Raw genomic sequence first — 21,792 nt, 5'->3', positions numbered from 1 at the left:
GGTGGCCTGGCTAAACAGATCAAAGCTAACACTGTAAGAAAACAAAAACACAGGGTATAAACCCTCAAAGAAAAACAAACACTCACATCCTCAAAACCTGCAAATCACACCCCCACCCCCACACCTTCCTTTCTCCTTATATGAGAGCAAAACCAACTGGTCTGTATATTTCTACAAAGGAAACTGTAGGCTATTTGGCCCCCGTGATTCAATAAGATCATGGCTGATCGTCAACCTCAAATGCACGATCTCCATATTCCTTAATTCCCTTAATACCCAAAAAATCTTATTGACCAGAGTCTGGGATATACTCAATGACTGAGCATCCACAGCTATCTGGGGTAAAGAATTCCAAAGATTCACAAGCCTTGAAGTGAAGAAATTTCTCATCTCAGTCCTAGCTGGCCTACCCATTATTCTGTGACACCATGTACTAGAGGAGGAAGCACCCTCCTAGCATCTACCCTGTCATGGGGAAGGAAACCTCCTGCTGATGAACACCAGCCATCCTCCCTCAACTGAGGAATCAGTAATCTTCAATGTTGAACACCACTTGTAAAAAGCACCGAGGGTAGCAAGGACATAGAACGTACTCTGGGTCAGGGACTGTGATGTTCATCACCATGAGTAACGGGGTAGTACAACTATGGACCAAGCTGGCCGAGTCCTAAAGGACATATCTGTCAGACTGGGCCTGCTGCAGGTAAGAGGGAAACAACAAGAGGAAAAAACCTACTTGACCTCTTCCTCACCAATCTACCTGTCGCAGGTGCATCTGTCCATGACAGTATTGGTAGAAGTGACCCTTGTGGAGACAAAATCCTGTCTTCACAATGAGGATACCCTCCATTGTGATGTGTGGCACGACTACCATGCTAAATGAAATAGATTCAGAACAATTTAGCAGCTCAAAACTAGGCATCCATGAGGCGCAGTGGGCCATCAGCAGCAGAATTGTATTCAACCACAATCAGTGACCTCACAGACCGGCATATCTCTCGCTTTACCATTAAGCCGGGAGGTCAACCCTGGGTCACGAAGAGTGTAGGAGGGCACTCCTAGAAGAGCCAGGCATATCTAAAAATGGTAGGACAACCTGGTGAAGCTACAACGCAGTGTCGAACAGCATGCAATAGGGTAACAACTAAAGGATAAGATCCAACTTTACTATAACTTCCTACTTTCTTTTTAAATGAAAAGGCACCTCAAGTCCTGCCCTCTCTCACAACCACCCAATGATGGCTCTGTTGACAAATGGATGCCCAGGTACTGAGCCATATGGCCAAAGGAGGTTCCAAACACAACCCACATGCTTTCACCTCCCCCATCCCAGTTTGTGCTAAATTATCAAGAGCATAGCTGGAATATTGGTGGAGATGCTGCAGTTGCTTTTAATGATCCCACATTAACATATGGGAAAAAGCATGCTGTAGTACCGAATGACCAGTATTGAGTAACCCCCCCCCGCCAATCAGAAGTTGGATACGCAGACTAGATCAGGCTCCATTTCAACAACTATCCTCCCAACAGCCACTGGCTCAAGGCTCCGATAAAAAGGCACCAATGCCTATGCTTCTGTACCATAGCACGAGCCAATGCCTTCACGGTTGCAGAGGGGAAAGAAAACTGGGAGCTTTTAAAGGAATTTAGAAAACTATTACCACCGAAATAGGAATAAACTGAGAGAGACACACACATCCCAAATAGTTAACAGAATTCCAGTTCAACAAGTTGTATCTATGTAGCACCTTTACCTTAGCAAAGCGTCCCAAGGTGCATAACAAGGGCAATACCAGTTAAAAAAAAATTAACAGACCCACATAAAAAGATATTAGATAAAACAAAATACTGTGGATGCTGGAAATCAGAGATAAAAACAAAAAGTGTTGGAAATCTCAGGTCAGGCAAGAGTTAACGTTTCAGGTTGAGTGACCTTTCAACAGAATTGTTATAGGACTTAGCTTTCAGCCACATAAGGGGATACTGGGCAGGTGATCAAAGACTTACACAAAGATATATTCAAAGCTGGGCATATTTTAAAAAAGAGAAATTAAGCTCTTTCACTGCCCCTCAGTTAATTATCTCAATTTTCTGCCCTGCAGTGGCCAACTCATTGACAGCAGAAAGAGTATTGTTAACAACCCCGTCCCTTCAAACTTTGACCATCGCTCATATTTTCTAAGTACAATTTTGATTTTAAGTGCAAGTGAGAATGACAAAATTGAGAACCAAAAATAACCATATTTTAACGCTGTGTTCTTATATACATAAAAGCCTCAGTACCCAGTGTTCCCAGCATCAAGTGCCCAAAGCACTCAGCCCCCCAGAAAAGAATAAGGGCAAAGAATTACACCAGGAGACCAGAACCCCAGTACCCTCAGCCCCCATTTTCCTCTGCACCCCTTTCCCCCTGAACCCTTTTCCCCCAATCCCTCAATGAACCCTTTTCCTCCAGTGCCCCCTTTGCCCTCAACCCCCCAGGAGAGTGTAATAACATCAGAGAAAGAGGAGCCCCAACACCCAGTGCCCCCAGCCCCCCAATACCCACCTTTGCCCCCAGGAGAGTGTAATAACCGCAGAGAAAGAGGAGCCCCAATACCCCATTTTCCCCCTTTGCCCCCAGGGGAGTGTAATAGTAGCAGAGGAGGAGCCCCAATGCCCTCTGCCCCAGCAACCCCAAAACCCAAGCAGTGACCCCCGCCCTTGGCCCCGGCACCAGCCCCGGCCCCCCTCTCTCCTCCCGTCCTGACTCTCACCTTGTCCTCACCAACTGCAGCAAAGGATCAGGGGAGACCGGACCGAACCGACACCCTATAAAGAAACTCGAGTTAAAAATCACAAACCTGCAGAAAATTCCACAGAAAATTCAACAGTAAAACAATCAGCCCGGAGGAATTTTTAAAAATCCGCAGAATTTAACTTTGCAGGAAGAGTGAACCGGAAGTGTTCCTGAAAGGGTCAAACTATTTATCTTTTTCATTGCATTCATCAACCCGGCTGTTTTTATACCGGCAGATTGAGGATTATTAATAACCGGTCGTTAATTAATAATCCGCTGATTTATTAATTAACAGCTTGAGAATTAACCCTGGGGAGCGACCTCCTGGCACCGGAAGTGGAGGATTGGCTTCCGGTTGTCGCGAGCGGGCTGGCGCAAGAAAAATCAGGAATAAAATTACCAGCGGAGAGAGAGGGAGAGAGAGAAAGCCCCGGGACAGAGGGAGAAAGCGAGGTGAGTGCGTATGTCTAGACGGGGAGGCTGTCCCCCCGTCCGGGGCTCAGCGTCTGTCTAGACGGGGAGGCCGTCCCCCCGTCCGGGGCTCAGCGTCTGTCTAGACGGGGAGGCCGTCCCCCCCGTCCGGGGCTCAGCGTCTGTCTAGACGGGGAGGCCGTCCCCCCCCGTCCGGGGCTCAGCGTCTGTCTAGACGGGGAGGCCGTCCCCCCGTCCGGGGCTCAGCGTCTGTCTAGACGGGGAGGCCGTCCCCCCGTCCGGGGCTCAGCGTCTGTCTAGACGGGGAGGCTGTCCCCCCCGTCCGGGGCTCAGCGTCTGTCTAGACGGGGAGGCCGTCCCCCCGTCCGGGGCTCAGCGTCTGTCTAGACGGGGAGGCCGTCCCCCCCGTCCGGGGCTCAGCGTCTGTCTAGACGGGGAGGCCGTCCCCCCGTCCGGGGCTCAGCGTCTGTCTAGACGGGGAGGCCGTCCCCCCGTCCTGGGCTCAGCGTCTGTTTAGACGGGGAGGCCGTCCCCCCGTCCGGGGCTCAGCGTCTGTCTAGACGGGGAGGCCGTCCCCCCCGTCCGGGGCTCAGCGTCTGTCTAGACGGGGAGGCTGTCCCACCCGCCCCCCGTCCGGGGCTCAGCGTCTATCTAGGGTTATTGCACACTTTGCCCTGTCTGTAGTGGTGGTGTTCTCCCCCTGTGTTTTACTGCCCAGTATTCTGGAGATGATAGCCCAGGGGTTAGTAACCTCACTGTGATGAATAGAGCTGGTTATAGCCTCTGCAGTTCCTGAACTCATTTGTAATGTGTTGTACACAGTTATGTTCTATTGTGGTTAGTGTGACTGAGATTGAAACTCTGTGTAGATAATTTTTCTAAATGTTTAGTTGTTTGGTGGGGGGTTTGCCTGAACTGGAGATACTTATTGTACTTCCCTGAGAGCATAGACACCCAATTGGCAGCTTTAACAGAAAATTGAAAAACAGCCTCATAGCTTAGCCATGTCACTAAACCCATGGCTGGAGCCAACAACTGTCTTTAGCCCCCATCCAGATGAAGGGTTAGATTGCCCAGGATTCCTGCTCCTATCCATTGCTCATTATTTTAAGGTATGCTGTGTGAACATTGGGCGCGGAGATGTTGTGGCTTGACTGGGATAGACTGACTACGCAGCATATGAAGGATAGTTACTTTGGTGAGGTGCAGATGGTCCCCCAGCACTGTTAGAACCATTCCTCAGGAAGTTTTAGCACCTTCAAGAAAGGGATAAACTTAGAACCTACCTATCTAAGCTAACTTAAACTGATTTAATCCAGAATTGAATGGTGAGATGGATTTGTGGCTGAAGTAAAGAGAGCTCTGCCGGGCACTGGCCTGTTGCTGCACATCCTGGAGGGGCTAGCCTTTCTGAGGGTACCTCTCTGCCAAAGCCTCTCATGAGAACTTGAGAAGCAATTGATGGGTAAGCCTGGTGCAGGACATTCGGAACTCGGTTGTGGCAGGAAATTCCCAGGAGAAGAGAGGAAATGTTCCACGTACCCCTTGATTCCCTGAGAGACCAAAAATCTGTCTGTCCCAGCCTTAAATATATTCAACAATGGAGCATCCACAACCCTCTGGGGTAGAGAATTCCAAAGATTCACAACTCTTTGAGTGAAGAAATGTCTCATCACCCAGTCCTGAATAATTGACCCTTTACTCTGAGACTATGCTGCCTTGTTTTAGATTCCCCAACCAGGGGCATAAACCTCAGAGTCTACCCTGTCAAGCCCCTTTAGAATCTTGTATGTTACCATGAGATCATCTCTCGTTCTTCTAAACTCCAGAGAACATGGACCCAGTTTATTTAGCCTCTCATCATTAGACAACCCTCTCATGCCAAGGAAGAACCTAGTGAACCTTCGCTGTACTGCCTTCACCGTATGTGTATCCTTCCTTAAATATGCAGATCAAAACTGCGCACAATCGTGAAGATGTAATCTCACCAAAGCCCTGTACAGTCGTAGCAAGACTTCTTTATTCCTATGCTCCAGTTACCGTGGTTATTTAATGTGTGTCACAAAAAACAAAATATTGGTTTCAATCCTGTTCAAAAATTAAGTTAAATTTGATATTGCTGTCTGGTGACAGATCTGGGAGTTCCCTAGTGCATGGGAGCAAGGGGGCAAAGACTTGTTTCTCCACTGAAACTCCTAGACATCACTTTTGCATGATAGTCAATGTGTAAGATTGGAATATAGAAAGTTATGGGATGATTTGAATGTGGTTTTATGATTTTGAAAGGAATTGATCGGGTAGCTGGAGAAAAGCTTTTTCCACTGGTGGGTATCTCTCAGGCAAGGGGATATAACCTTAAAATCAGAGCTAGACCATTCAAGAGAGAAATTAAGCATGAAATGCCCAGAATATATCTCAAACAGTGAAGGTGAAAGTAGTTGAGCTTCCTTTTTTGATAGCTGTAAGTCGTTCATGTTTCACAAGCTACTGAGAATACTGGACAGAGGGCAGAAAATTGAAGGGGATAAGAGGGAAGAACCTAGGTTGTCTTGGACGTGACTTTCTCTCCTGGAGTGCTGCCAATGTTCCGTCTCTGCTCTTTTTTTTCTCTCTCTCCCCACCCTCTGCCCCACCACCTCCTCTTACAAAACTTGCCAGGGTGTGAGTAGAGAATGGGACCTTCAGGAACCCCATCTCCTTTCCAAGGGGCTGATGATCCCATGAGGTGTTTGTGACAATTGCCCAACAAATGTGGGAAAAACCTCTCTTCCCCTCAAGGGTCTCCAATTTCTTTTTATAAAATGACTTGATATTCAGGATTACTTCCCAACTCATCCACACTGTTCATCCTCCCTGCTCTCCTTGTAAGTGTCAACCATGGCTCAGTGGGTAGTGCTGTCAGAATGTTTCGTGTTCAAGTCCAACTCCAGGGACTTGCAACTCAGAAATTTAGGCTGACACTCCAGTACAGTACTGAGGGAGTGTAACAATCTCAGGGGTGCCTTGTTTTAGATGAGACATTACACAGAGACCACATGTACACTCTCAGATGGATGTAAAAGATGGTGCACTATTTTGAGAGAGAGAAGGGAGTTCTCCCCGATGTCCTGGTTAATTCTTATCCTTGATATCAGGAAAGCAGATTATCTGCTCATTATCACATGGTTGTTTGTAGGAGTTTATGGTGCTCAAATTGACTGCTGTGTTTTTTACATTAACAATGGTGACTATGGTTCAAAAGTATATCATTTTCTGGGTAGCATTTTGGAATGAAATGTGGTCCTGAAAAATGCTATATAAATGCAAGTAGTTGTCATCCAGCTTCAACCAGGTAACTTGCTTCAACTTGGAGTAATTTGAGTTTTCGGGTGCTTGACATTACTGTAATTCAACCCCGGTCCCTCTGTATGTGACAGTGATTACCCTACTATGTGAGAAGTCTCACTCTTTACCATGTCCTCAAGCTCCAAATAGGGTAGAACTGGCTTTTTGTTTGCAGCGTTCCTATACTATAAGATTGAGCAAGGCAAGAAGGAATGATCAGTTCCAAAACAGCTCTACCAGAGGCCTCAGTACATATCCTCCATGTGCTTTCCTCTCCACTGGGGAACAAAATTAAATAAAGCAGAAACTGCACATTTAAAATGGTTTCATTTCTTTTAGTTAACAGTGCGTCAGTGGCGAGAAAGTCCCATAACAGAAGCCAGAAGTGTCCTTTACAGTAACACTGTTACATTTGAGGCACATTTTGACCACCTTGCCCAACATATTTCCTGTGTGTGGGATTATAATGAACATGAGTTGTAGGATTTGTTACTGAAAGGCACCAATCACATCAGTGACGCAATCTGAGTCAGTGCTTTAATTTTGTTCTTTTCTCAATATAGTGGGAGCATGTTACATTGAAGTAGAATTAGCCCCCTCCAGAAACTGTGACAAGTAAATGTTTTTTTAAGACAGGACTGTACCAATTGATTCATTCGGTAGTTTCAACTTCCCCCATTGTTAAGCTAGTTAAAACCTCCATTTGTTAATGTGAGTTCTTGTGCAGTAATAGTTGAATGTGTTTCTGCAGTGATTTAATTTTTACATGTGGGCGTTGCACAGTGCATAAATGTTCTGTAGTGCTACATTTCGATGTAGGACAGGAATTTGTCTGTGTTCTTGCTAGATGTGTTTCGAATGTTTGGCACAGGATGTTATTGTGAGCTTGCACTATCTATAGTACAAAAGCGAAATAGTGTGGGTGCTAGAAACTGAAATAAAAAAACATTGGCTATGCCCTGTCGCTTAAGCCATAGTCGTATGCTGCTGGGTTGCATGTGTGTGAGATCGGGGAAGCGAAATATCATTTGGCCACAGAACACCATATATAGGCTTCCCCCGTGTGTGTGTGTGTGTGTGTGTGTGTATATAAAGTGCCTTTCTTGCCCAGTCTTGCTGCTATGTGGCTCCGGTACCACTTCAACATAATTTTAATTGCCCTCTGAAGCAGCCTTGCATTTTGCTCAATTGTATCACCATCCTCTCAGGGCAACAAGGGTTGGGCAAGACCACATCCCAAGAATGAATTATAAAGATGACTTAGTATGCTGGCTAGATTTCTGGATGTTGATTACGAAGGAAGTGGAGTCTGCGGTTATCCAGGGAGTTTTAAAGCCAATGTGGAAGCAATTTGAAGCCAGTGTCCAACTTGCAGCTATTTCCTCTTTTTGAGGTATTTTTAATTTTTAAAGAGAAATGGAGCTAGCAGCCTACAGGGCAACAGTGCTGCCGAGAGAAAAGCCTTTTCTGATTTAAAGATTTTTAAAATTTACTTTTCATTATGGTGTTGCCAGTTGCCCGCCGGCATCATGTCTATATATGATCTAAGCTGTGAAATTTGATATTGTGTAGTTCCTATTAAATTCTGTATGGTCCAACTGTCCCAGGGTCCTAATGTAGTGTTTTCAGGTAGCCAAAGTCCTGTACTTCACTAGGTAATAGTTTCCAGTCTTCGGTTTCTGGCTTACCTCTGGATTCATGCAGTTTATATCCTAATGTAGCTGGTTACTAAGTTGACTTTTGGCCTTGCCACATATCCTGTGCTATTTAGTCCGTCTGGGATGAATTAGCTGAAGAAGCAGCCGTCCACCAAAAATAATAAGACGCACACTGAACCTATGAGCATGAAATGGCAAGAGTGATGGGGAGAAATTATATAAGTTAGACTTCAAAAATACATTAGTATAGAAATTAACAACTTGCATGACATGTTTGCAAAGTATTTATATTTAAATGATTTGACAATTAAGTAATTTAATCTCATTTCCTTTGATAATGGAGGCATTTTATTGCATTTAAAAACACTGAATGCAAGTTGTTGATATGATGTTTGAATTTGTATGGCTTTTTTTTTCAGGAGCAGTACTGGGCCCATTTTCCAACCTTTTTTCACAACTGGACAGATCGGGGAAAGTCACAGCTTGACATCGTAAGTCTACTATACAGAATTCTGTTGTGTAACTTTTGCCTTTATAATGGAATTGTGTAATTTGTTTATGCTCTGTGAATGTGATTATGGACATCCTATTACTGGAGCAGGTGATGTATGAGGGTATCAAATCCTATAAATTTCTGCATTTAACTTGCATAGCTTGATTTTCTGTCCAATGCTGCGGTATTGCATCAAAACACCTGTGCTGTAGCTAAAATGCGATTTTGTTAAGTGCTAATAAATCACTTGTTCTTGTTATTCCGCCTCCTTGGTCTAGATGGCAGACCTGGCTTCAATAGCTCTTCCAATTCGCACTACTTATAAAGCAGGATCAACCTGTTGGTCCCTTTTATTATGCATGCTTGTCTATAATCAAAGCAGTCTGAAATGCACATTTCCTTGGGTATTCTGATAGTGTTGAGTTTTCACTTTGTGGTAACTTTAGAATGTTTGTGACAAGTTTAGAAAGACCTGTCTTGCTTTCATGTTTGTGGTGATTCCTTCTCAATGACTGGAGGACAGACGTCAAAAGGAGCGCTTGTACAAGTGGGTCGATGACTTAGCCTGACAAAGTGTCAACCCGGCGCAGTATTGACCTCTGCAAACTCCAGAGGAGCCTCTGGATATCAATAGGGGCAGCAGCTCATTGATATTGCCATATTGTTGCCTAAGCTAAGTCTGCTATTAGTAACACAGTGATATAAAAGTATCGTTAAAAATACAATGGTATCTGTTGTAAAAGTTGCATACTCCGTAATTCCAAACTCTGTTGTTGAACAAATAATATTATCTCTCATCTTGATGATCTTGTGCATGGGAAAGCATGTGGCATTTAGTGAGGAAAGTGCTGAGTTCAAGTAAATTTATAGTCATCTGATAGACCATTCTTTTCTTGGCTCCTGATCCCTCTGTCATAATCAATGCTCCTATGGTTAATAGTCCTCCTGAAATTCTGTCTATGGTATAAATGCAACATCCTTTGTAATATTTCTCTTCCTAACAACTTCAGTGTTGATATCAAGACTCATTGCACTGCCTCCTACTCTAAACTTCTTTCTTTCACTCCAAACCTTGGAGTATTTTCCCAGTTCCACTCTTCCCTTCCTTTAATGTTGGTGTCACCTAATTACCAGTTCCTGATATTGCTCCTCTGTTCTACCCTTTCAGCCTTGATCATGCAATGCACTTTAGTCCACAGAGCACTGTTTTGTGGTGTCAACGGCTATTCAGCTTGAAGGCAGTCTCGTGTGTTAGGATGCGAAGAGTCAGATAACCTTCGTACTGTTTAGTCTACAAGCACAGTGCATGAAGAGCAAGGAATGAACTGAACGTTTGTTGTGAATTAGTTTGCTTAAGACACAATAATGACTGATAATGAAGGACCTAAAAGGATCCTTACTTTTACAGTTTCCCAGTTATGGTCTTACTGGGACATGAGTTGCTGGAATCCATTAGACGAAACCTTGCACTTAAGCTATTATTTTGCAGCATGCCTCCTGTGTGATATTTAAATTCATTATCTCCAATCACTCACACCATCGCCTTAACCCGTGACAAACGGCTTAGCGTTATGCAGCTCAGAATACTGTCTCCATGCACAGTCCAAATTTACCATCACAAGTTCTAGTGAAGTGTCCTCATCTGAACCATTAACCTCCCTTTCTCTTTCCAAAACGGATTGACCCATTGTGCACTTCCAACGTCTTCCACTTTTTAAAAACTTTTTCATTGCTTGCCTTGCTTTTTGTTTTGTCATGAATTGTGCACAAATTTCCTTTAAGTACAATGATGCACAGTTGCCACGCCTCTGCCCCGGCTGGTGCTGTTGTCGGCGCAACAGTAAAACAATCAGCCCGGAGGAATGGTTAAAAATCCGCAGGATTTAATTTTGCAGGAAGAGTGAACCGGAAGTGTTCCCGAAAGGGTCAAACTATTTATCTTTTTCATTGGATTGATCAACCCGGCTGTTTTTATACCGGCAGATTGGGAATTATTAATAACCGGTCGTTAATTAATAAATCAGCGGATTATTTATTAACAGATTGAGAATTAACCCTTGGGAGCGACATCCTGGCACCGGAAGTGGAGGATTGGCTTCCGGTTGTCGCGAGCGGGCTGGCGCAAGAAAAATCAGGAATAAAATTCCCAGCGGAGAGAGAGAGAAAGCCCCGGGACAGAGGGAGAAAGCGAGGTGAGTGCGTGAGGGAAAGGGAGGCTCAGCGTCTGTCTAGACGGGGAGGCTGTCCCCCTCCGGGGATCAGCGCCTGTCTAGGCGGGGAGACTGCCTCCCTTGTCTAGATGGGGAGGCTGTCCCTTCTGTCTAGGCGGGGAAGCTGTCTCCCCCCCCCCCCCCCCCCGTCTGGGCTCAGCGCCTGTCTAGACGGGGAAACTGCCTCCCTTGCCTAAATGGGGAAGCTGTCACCCCCCCCCCCCCACCCCCCTCTCTGGGGCTCAACATCTGTCTAGGCGGGTAGGCTGTCCCACCCTCCGGGGCTCAGCATTCATCTAGGCGGGGAGGGTGTCCCATCTTCTGGGGCTCAGCGTCTGTCTAGGCAGGGAGACTGCCTCCCTTGTTTAGATGGGGAGGCTGTCCCTCCCCTCTGGTGGGGCTCAGCGTCTGTCTAGGCGGGGAGACTGTTACCCCCTCCCCGGGGCTCAGTGTTTGTCTAGATGGGGAGACTGCCAACTCCCAACCCTCCCCCAGTGCTCAGTCTCTGTCTAGATGGGGATATTGCCCCCTCCCAAGGCTCAATGCCTGTCTAGACAAGGAGAATGTTCTTGCCCCCCCCCCCAAACCAGGACTCAGTGTCTGTCTATCAAAGCACACATTTGGGGTTAGCACCCATCAACATGGGGAGCTTATCCCCAGGATTAGTGTAGTACTTACTGACTGTATGACCCCAGGTTCGGTGGTCTGATTACATGGGGATGATTGATGCTCACTGCCTGATGCATATGGGGTGAGTGTTTCCAAGGCTAAGGCCTAGCCTATCTATTGGGTGTGTTACCAGGGTTACTGCACTCTTTGCCCTGTCTATAGTGGTGGTGTTCTGCCTGTGTTTTACTGCCCAGTATACTGGAGATGATAGCCCAGGGGTTAGTAACCTCACTGTGATGAATAGAGTTGGTTATAGCCTCTGCAGTTCCTGAACTCATTTGTAATGTGTTGTACACAGTTATGTTCTATTGTGGTTAGTGTGACTGAGATTGAAACTCTGTGTAGATAATTTTTCTAAATGTTTAGTTGTTTGGTGGGGGGTTTGCCTGAACTGGAGATACTTATTGTACTTCCCTGAGAGCATAGGCACCCAATTGGCAGCTTTAACAGAAAAATGAAAAACAGCCTCATAGCTTAGCCATGCCACTAAACCCATGGCTGGAGCCAACAACTGTCTTTAGCTCCCATCCAGATGAAGGGCTAGATTGCCCAGGATTCCTGCTCCTATCCATTGCTCGTTATTTGAAGGTATGCTGTGTGAACATTGGGCGCGGAGATGTTGTGGCTTGACTGGGATAGACTGACTACGCAGCTTATAAAGGATAGTTACTTTGGTGAGGTGCAGATGGTCCCCCAGCACCAGTAGAACCATTCCTCAGGAAGTTTTAGCACCTTCAAGAAAGGGATAAACTTAGGTAGGTTCTATCTAAGCTATCTTAAACTGATTTAATCCAGGATTGAATGGTGAGATGGATTTGTGGCTGAAGTAAAGAGGGCTCTGCCAGGCACTGGCCTGTTGCTGCACATTCTGGAGGGGTTAGCCTTTCTGAGGGTACCTCTCTGCCAAAGCCTCTCATGAGAACTTGAGAAGCAATTGATGGGTAAGCCTGGTGCAGGACATTCGGAACTCGGTTGTGGCAGGAAATTCCCAGGAGAAGAGAGGAAACATTCCACGTACCCCTTGATTCCCTGAGAGACCAAAAATCTGTCTGTCCCAGCCTTAAATATATTCAACAATAGAGCATCCACAACCTTCTGGGGCAGAGAATTCCAAAGATTCACAACCCTTCGAGTGAAGAAATGTCTCATCACCCAGTCCAGAATAATTGACCCTTTACCCTGAGACTATGCTGCCTTGTTTTAGATTCCCCGGCCAGGGGCATAAACCTCAGAGTCTGCTCTGTCAAGCCCCTTTAGAATCTTGTATGTTACCATAAGATCATCTCTCGTTCTTCTAAACTCCAGAGAACATGGACCCAGTTTACTCAGCCTCTCATCATTAGACAACCCTCTCATGCCAAGGAACAGCCCAGTGAACCTTCGCTGTACTGCCTTCAACGTATGTGTATCCTTCCTTAAATATGGAGATCAAGACTGCGCACAATCGTGCAGGTGTAATCTCACCAAAGCCCTGTACAGTCGTAGCAAGATTTCTTTATTCCTGTGCTCCAGTTACCGTGGTTATTTAATGTGTGTCACAAAAAAATAAAATATTGGTTTAAATCCTGTTCAAAAATTAAGTTAAATTTGATATTGCTGTCTGGTGACAGATCTGGGAGTTCCCTAGTGCATGGGAGCAAGGGGGCAAAGACTTGTTTCTCCACTGAAACTCCTAGACATCACTTTTGCATGGTAGGCCACGTGTAAGATTGGAATATAGAAAGTTATGGGATGATTTGAATGTGGTTTTATGATTTTGAAAGGAATTGATCGAGTAGCTGGAGAAAAGCTTTTTCCACTGGTGCGTATCTCTCGGGCAAGGGGATATAACCTTAAAATCAGAGCTAGGCCATTCAGGAGAGAAATTAAGCATGAAATGCCTAGAATATATCTCAAACAGTGAAGGTGAAAGTAGTTGAGCTTCCTTTTTTGATAGCTGTAAGTCGTTCATGTTTCACAAGCTACTGAGAATACAGGACAGAGGGCAGAAAATTGAAGGGGACAGGAGGGAAGAACCTAGGTTGTCTTGGACGTGACTTTCTCTCCTGGAGTGCTGCCCATGTTCCGTCTCTGCTCTTTTTTTCTCTCTCTCTCTCCCACCCGCCACCCCCTGCCCCACTCCTCCTCTTACAAAACTTGCCAGGGTGTGAGTAGAGAATGGGACCTTCAGGAACCCCATCTCCTTTCCAAGGGGCTGATGATCCCATGAGGCGTTTGTGACAATTGCCCAACAAATGTGGGAAAAACCTCTTCTCTTCTTTCCCCTCAAGGGTTTCCAATTTCCTTTTATAAAATGACTTGATATTCAGGATTACCTCCCAACTCATCCAAACTGTTCATCCTCCCTGCTCTCCTTGTAAGTGTCAACCATGGCTCAGTGGGTAGTGCTGTCAGAATGTTTCGTGTTCAAGTCCAACTCCAGGGACTTGCAACTCAGAAATTTAGGCTGACATTCCAGTACAGTACTGAGGGAGTGTAACAATCTCAGGGGTGCCTTGTTTTAGATGAGACATTACACAGAGACCACATGTACACTCTCAGATGGATGTAAAAGATGGTGCACTATTTTGAGAGAGAGAAGGGAGTTCTTCCCGATGTCCTGGTTAATTCTTATTCTTGATATCACGAAAGCAGATTATCTGCTCATTATCACATGGTTGTTTGTAGGAGTTTATGGTGCTCAAATTGACTGCTGTCTTTCTTACATTAACAATGGTGACTATGGTTCAAAAGTATATCATTTTCTGTGTAGCACTTTAGAATGAAATGTGGTCCTGAAAAATGCTATATAAATGCAAGTATTTGTCATCCAGCTTCAACCAGGTAACTTGCTTCAACTTGGAGTAATTTGAGTTTTCGGGTGCTTGACATTACTGTAATTCAACCCCGGTCCCTCTGTATGTGACAGTGATTACCCTACTATGTGAGAAGTCTCACTCTTTACCATGTCCTCAAGCTCCAAATAGGGTAGAACTGGCTTTGTGTTTGCAGCTTTCTTATACTATAAGATTCAGCAAGGCAAGAAGGAATGATCAGTTCAAAACAGCTCTACCAGAGGCCTCAGTACATATCCTCCATGTGCTTTCCTCTCCACTGGGGAACAAAATTAAATAAAGCAGAAACTGCACATTTAAAATGGTTTCATTTCTTTTAGTTAACAGTGAGTCAGTGGCGAGGAAGTCCCATAACAGAAGCCAGAAGTGTCCTTTACAGTAACACTGTTACATTTGAGGCACATTTTGACCACCTTGCCCAACATATTTCCTGTGTGTGGGATTATAATGAACATGAGTTGTAGGCTTTGTTACGGAAAGGCACCAATCACATCAGTGACACAATCTGAGTCAGTGCTTTAATTTTGTTCTTATCTCAATATAGTGGGAGCATGTTACATTGAAGTAGAATTAGCCCCCTTCAGAAACTGTGACAAGTAAATGTTTTTGTAAGACAGGACTGTACCAATTGATTCATTCGGTAGTTTCAACTTCCCCCATTGTTAAGCAAGTTAAACAAACCTCCATTTGTTAATGTGAGTTCTTGTGCAGTAATAGTTGAATGTGTTTCTGCAGTGATTTAATTTTTACATGTGGGCGTTGCACAGTACATAAATGTTCTGTAGTGCTACAGTTCAATGTAGGACAGGAATTTGTCTGTGTTCTTGCTAGATGTGTTTTGAATGTTTGGCACAGAATGTTATTGTGAGCTTGCACTATCTATAGTACAAAAGCGAAATAGTGTGGGTGCTAGAAACTGAAATAAAAAACATTGGCTATGCCCTGTCGCTTAAGCCATAGTTGTATGCTGCCGGGTTGCATGTGTGAGAGATCAGGGAGGCGAAATGTCATTTGGCCACAGAACACCATATATAGGCTTCCCCCGTGTGTGTGTGTGTGTATAAAGTGCCTTTCTTGCCCAGTCTTGCTGCTATGTGGCTCCGGTACCACTTCAACATAATTTTAATTGCCCTCTGAAGCAGCCTTGCACTTTACCCAATTGTATCACCACCCTCTCAGGGCAACAAGGGATGGGCAAGACCACATCCCAAGAATGAATTATAAAGATGACTTAGTATGCAGGCTAGATTTCTGGATGTTGATTACGAAGGAAGTGGAGTCTGCGGTTATCCAGGGAGTTTTAAAGCCAATGTGGAAGCAATTTGAAGCCAGTGTCCAACTTGCAGCTATTTCCTCCTTTTGAGGTATTTTTAATTTTTAAAGAGAAATGGAGCTAGCAGCCTACAGGGCATCAGTGCTGCCGAGAGAAAAGCCTTTTCTGATTTAAAGATTTTTAAAATTTACTTTTCATTATGGTGTTGCCAGTTGCCCGCCAGCATCATGTCTATAAGCTGTGAAATTTGATATTGTGTAGTTCCTATTAATTTCTGTATGGTCCAACTGTCCCAGGGTCCTAATGTAGTGTTTCAGGTAGCCAAAGTCCTGTACTTCACTAGGTAATAGTTTCCAGTCTTCGGTTTCTGGCTTACCTCTGGATTCATGCAGTTTATATCCTAATGTAGCTGGTTACTAAGTTGACTTTTGGCTTTGCCACATATCCTGTGCTATTTAGTCCGTCTGGGATGAATTAGCCAAAGAAGCAGCCGTCCACCAAAAATAATAAGACGCACACCGAACCTATGAGCATGAAATGGCAAGAGTGATGGGGAGAAATTATATAAGTTAGACTTCAAAAATATGTTAGTATAGAAATTAACAACTTGCATGACGTGTTTGCAAAGTATTTATATTTAAATGATTTGACAATTAAGTAATTTAATCTCATTTCCTTTGATAATGGAGGCATTTTATTGCATTTAAAAACACTGAATGCAAGTTGTTGATGTGATGTTTGAATTTGTATGGCTTTTTTTTTCAGAAGCAGTACTGGGCCCATTTTCCAACCTTTTTTCACAACTGGACAGATCGGGGAAAGTCCCAGCTTGACATCGTAAGTCTACTATACAGAATTCTGTTGTGTAACTTTTGCCTTTATAATGGAATTGTGTAATTTGTTTATGCTCTGTGAATGTGATTATGGACATCCTATTACTGGAGCAGGTGATATATGAGGGTATCAAATCCTATAAATTTCTGCATTTAACTTGCATAGCTTGATTTTCTGTCCAATGCTGCGGTATTGCATCAAAACACCTGTGCTGTAGCTAAAATGCGATTTTGTTAAGTGCTAATAAATCACTTGTTCTTGTTATTCCGCCTCCTTGGTCTAGATGGCAGACCTGGCTTCAATAGCTCTTCCAGTTCGCACTACTTATAAAGCAGGATCAACCTGTTGGTCCCTTTTATTATGCATGCTTGTCTATAATCAAAGCAGTCTGAAATGCACATTTCCTTGGGTATTCTGATAGTGTTGAGTTTTCACTTTGTGGTGACTTTAGAATGTTTGTGACAAGTTTGGAAAGACCTGTCTTGCTTTCATGTTTGTGGTGATTCCTTCTCAATGACTGGAGGACAGACGTCAAAAGGAGCGCTTGTACAAGTGGGTCGATGACATAGCCTGACGAAGTGTCAACCCGGCGCAGTATTGACCTCTGCAAACTCCAGAGGAGCCTCTGGATATCAATAGGGGCGGCAGCTCATTGATATTGCCATATTGTTGCCTAAGCTAAGTCTGCTATTAGTAACACAGTGATATAAAAGTATCGTTAAAAATACAATGGTATCTGTTGTAAAAGTTACATACTCCGTAATTCCAAACTCTGTTGTTGAACAAATAATATTATCTCTCATCTTGATGATCTTGTGCACCGGAACGCATGTGGTATTTGGTGAGGAAAGTGCTGAGTTCAAATAAATTATAGTCATCTGATAGACCATTCTTTTCTTGGCTCCTGTTCCCTCTGTCATAATCAATGCTCCTATGGTTAATAGTCCTCCTGAAATTCTGTCTAAGGTATAAATGCAATATCCTTTGTAATATTTCTCTTCCTAACAACTTCAGTGTTGAAATCAAGACTCATTGCACTGCCTCCTACTCTAAACTTCTTTCTTTCACTCCAAACCTTGGAGTATTTTCCCAGTTCTACTCTTCCCTTCCTTTAATGTTGGTGTCACCTAATTACCAGTTCCTGATATTGCTCCTCTGTTCTACCCTTTCAGCCTTGATCATGCAATGCACTTTTGTCCAAAGAGCACTGTTTTGTGGTGTCAAAAGCTATTCAGCTTGAAGGCAGTCTCGTGTGTTAGGATGCGAAGAGTCAGATAACCTTCGTACTGTTTAGTCTACAAGCACAGTGCATGAAGAGCAAGGAATGTACTGAACGTTTCTTGTGAATTAGTTTGCTTAAAAAATAATGATGATTGATAACGAAGGACCTAAAAGGATCCTTACTTTTACAGTTTCCCAGTTATAGTCTTACTGGGACATGAGTTGCTGGAATCCATTAGACGAAACCTTGCACTTAAGCTATTATTTTGCAGTATGCCTCCTGTGTGATATTTAAATTCATTATCTCCAATCACTCACACCATCACCTTAACCAGTGACAAACGGCTTAGCGTTATGCAGCTCAGAATACTGTCTCCATGCACAGTCCAAATTTGCTATCACAAGTTCTAGTGAAGTGTCCTCATCTGAACCATTAACCTCCCTTTCTCTTTCCAAAACGGATTGACCCATTGTGCACTTCCAACATCTTCCACTTTTTAAAAACTTTTTCATTGCTTGCCTTGCTTTTTGTTTTGTCATGAATTGTGCACAAATTTCCTTTAAGTACAATGATGCACAGTTGCCACGCCTCTGCCCAAGCCAGTGCTGTTGTATGTGCATTTATAATGATGCATGTTTTGTACTGGAATGTCTGATCGTGAATTGATTGCTTAAGGAACGCGCTGTTAGGTAGGCTGGCATCCCGTAAGCAGCTGCGTGATGGACAAGTAGTTAACCTGTTGGTGCTTGAGGGAGAAAGTGTTGGCCAGGAACTAGCAGAACTCCCTACTCTTCAAATAAAGTCAAGGATCTTTAACAGCCACCAGTTCAGGCAGATGGCGTCTGAGTTTGATATCTTGCCCAAAGGATGGCACCTCCAATAACGTAGCACTCTGGCTGCTATGTTGGAATGTCGATTATTCACTTATATTCACATATGATTTCCAGCACAAATGAACTATTCAGCCTAACTGACCTGTGCTGATGTTTATACACCACACATGCTTCTTCCCATCCTCTTTATGTAACCCTATTAGCAGAACCTACTGTTCCTTTCTCCCTTGTGTGTTTATCTAGCTTCTCCTTAAATACATCTTTGCTATTTCCCTCAATTTCCACATTCTAACCACTCTCAGTAAACAACTTTCTCCTGAATCCCTATTGAATCTCTGTGCTACCTACTTAAGACCAGCTCTTTGCTGATTTTAAGCTTTGCAAATGAATATTACAGAATGCTTTTAATTTACTTTTGGGAAGAAGAGTGAAAAATAATCTTGACAATGCAGGCGAATTAATTTCAAACAACCTCGAAGCTAGGGGAGAAAATCATAGTGGAACTAATTGTCTTTAATTAAAAAATATTCAGTGCCATTTATCAACTCGTTGCTGCAGTGACCTCAGGTCCTCACTCAATTGGGATTATTTCAGAGTTTGAGTCAGCATGTGGGTTAGGATGATTAAATTTGGCAAGTAAATCAGGAATGAAAATTAGAAGAAAGTTGCTGCAAATTTTATTTGGAGTTCGTGGTTGTTGGAAAGATGTGCATAAAATGATTAGATTGGGCATGGATGTTATGCTTGCTCACATATGATGAATGACCACCTCTGTATGAAGCAAAGAGTGGCTGACACTTGTGCAACTAAATGCTGACATCTCCCATAGAGGAAAATGTAAACCGAAAGGCACAAACCAATCTATAACCTGACCTGCTCTTAGAAGACTCTTTGTTCAGGTTTTCCAATGAAGGTGCAAATTTCTGTAAGGAAATCAGGGCTATCATTGTTACCTGGCCACAGGTACAGTGTGCTAAAACTTGCATCCTATCCATTTTACCACTATTGATCCCTATGCTTACCAAGTGTGCACTTTCACCTTGGGATTAACAAGTAGCAATCAGAATTGGGAACCCGAACTCCATTCTGACTCCTCACCCTACCTCCAACAAGCCAGCTATATTGTAGTTAATTGTAGTACCTGTACTGTTGAGACTTACTAGTGTCAGTTAATTCATTGCAGCATAGAGGTCAAACTTGTGACTTTCTGATCTGTATTGCTAAGCTAAACATTGGATAAATTTAATACATCACCAAGGAGGTTTGAGTGATTTTTTTTTTCCCTCGACCAAGTAGCGCAATTATTCAAAACTGTTTTCTGTACCGGGTTTGGGTATTTCTGCTGAATAGACACCTGGAGGTATCTAATTTGTAAGAGGGTGCATAAAAATATAGTCTGTCTTAATCTCATTGATATGAAAACCAAACTGGCAATCGGGTGGATTTTTGGTCATGGTTCTGTGACTTCCAAAACCAGATTGTGGGTTTGGTGTCTAAGGTGCAAGTTGTTGGTAATCAATTAAAGAACAGAGTCTATGCAGTCATTAGTGGAGAGGTTAGATACGTATGGACACATTGCCATTTGTTTCTCTTATTTGTTAAGTAGCGAGACAGTCTTTCTTTTCACTTCATGCTGAAGATATGACATTTTCATGTATATGTATTCCCCCTTCTCTCCTCCTTCCTTTGTGCTTAGAATATATGCATGTATCTTACCTGAGTGGTCATTTATTTTAAGCTTGTGAAGCTAGGTAGCTATGGTAACTTAGCAGTTATAGTACTGAACTAGCAAGCCAGAAATTTGAGTATTCAAATTCCAACCACCTACCTGTACCAAGTAGTGAAACTGAATTCAGTAAACCTGACCGTTTCTGAGCTAGCGGCAGATAAATATCAGTGGTGGCTGCTGGATTGTCATTAAAAACTTAACCAGTTCACTAATTACCCCTACCTGACCTGCTTCATAACTCCCAGTCCCATGCTATTGCCCATGTGACAATTAAATAGGTAATATGTAATGCCTTACTAGTGTTGCCAACATCTCAGGAATGATTTTTTTTTCAAAAGATGGTTATTTGACTGTGGATGTTTGGGGTGTTCTCAGATTGCATTTAGATTTTTGGTTCTAGCAGACCAAACTGATAAAATCTTAGTTCACAGTAACTTTTTAGTTTACATTGTGCAGTCTGCTCACCCGTTGAACTTTGATTTGTTTTAAAGTAGGTTTAAAAAATTCTTTCGAGTTATCAACAGTCATAGATTGCAACTCTTTCAAGTACAATCACAGTTCTTGGTTTCCGGGAGTGGGATATGAACCCACAACCCTCTGATTCAAAGGCGAGGGTGCTATGAACTGAGCCACAGCTGACACCTCCTTAAAGTAGGTTTAAGATGGCCACATTTGTGTGTACTTACAATGAGTTGGCAATCAAGAGTTGAGAATCTCTACATTGCAACTGGGGTGAAATTGAAACAATTAATTTCTCCCTCCATAATTACAGGGTAATGAGGCCAGTTGAAGTGCCTCAACACTGGCCTGGCTAAAGTCAGGTAACTTTCACGGCCCTAGATGCACCTGCTTGGTCTGTGTGACTCAGTGCTGTACTAATTAGAGCTTTTAGACAGCGAGGCATTGGTAGATTCTGAAACAATTTTATTTAAACCCCTTGTGACAAACCAGTTGCTGATGACTTTAACATTTTTTTGGTAAGAAAAGCAGCAGCTGCCTGATGTATCACCAATTTGACACATAAAAGAGAATGTTGCTCTTGTTTTGCTTAGGGTAGATCAGGAAATATGTAGAACAGCAAACATGTGACCAATCTGAAATGCCCTCAAACACCTCCCTGCCACCCCCCCAAGTCTAGGACACTGGTAAAAGCAATACTTTGTTTAAATTTTCAGAAATGTGAACAGTTGCCTTTGTCTGAAAATATCTTTGCGCTTATGTTTTCTCTCACCTCCGCACAACTCCCACTCCTGTGAGTAAGTCAGTGCACGAACATGCGAAGTGATCCAATACTAAATCATACAAACCGGAAAAGACCACAGATGTTTCTGAGTCAAAAGGAAAGACTTGCATTTATATTGCACCTTTCACGACCTCTGGGTGACCCAGAATGCTTTGCAGCCAATGAAGTACTATTGAGGTGTAGACGCTGTTATAATATGGGAAATGCAACAGTTAATTTACACTCTGCAAACTTTAACAAGCAACAAAGTGATGATGAC

General features: G+C 43.4%; 1 protein-coding gene across 10 annotated transcripts in view; it reads left to right on the top strand.

Annotated features, from left to right (window-relative positions):
- The first annotated feature begins 3,089 nt into the window (after positions 1-3,089).
- The window catches only part of gabpa (GA binding protein transcription factor subunit alpha), a 50,841-nt gene continuing 32,138 nt past the window's right edge, over positions 3,090-21,792 (top strand). For 3 of the 10 annotated variants that reach the window (XM_078560363.1, XM_078560358.1, XM_078560364.1), the window contains exons 1-2: positions 10,734-10,878; positions 16,438-16,509. The gene's annotated coding sequence lies outside the window, so the exon portion shown is untranslated. Of the gene's footprint in view, positions 3,233-8,612; positions 8,685-10,733; positions 10,879-16,437; positions 16,510-21,792 lie in introns of those variants that run through there. The other 7 variants (XM_078560356.1, XM_078560357.1, XM_078560361.1 and 4 more) reach the window with 5 other exon arrangements.

This window comes from Cetorhinus maximus, chromosome 16 (assembly GCF_964194155.1).
Source record: "Cetorhinus maximus chromosome 16, sCetMax3.hap1.1, whole genome shotgun sequence".
Classification (NCBI taxonomy): Eukaryota; Metazoa; Chordata; class Chondrichthyes; order Lamniformes; family Cetorhinidae; genus Cetorhinus; species Cetorhinus maximus.
This window is presented reverse-complemented; position numbering and strand designations above follow the sequence as displayed.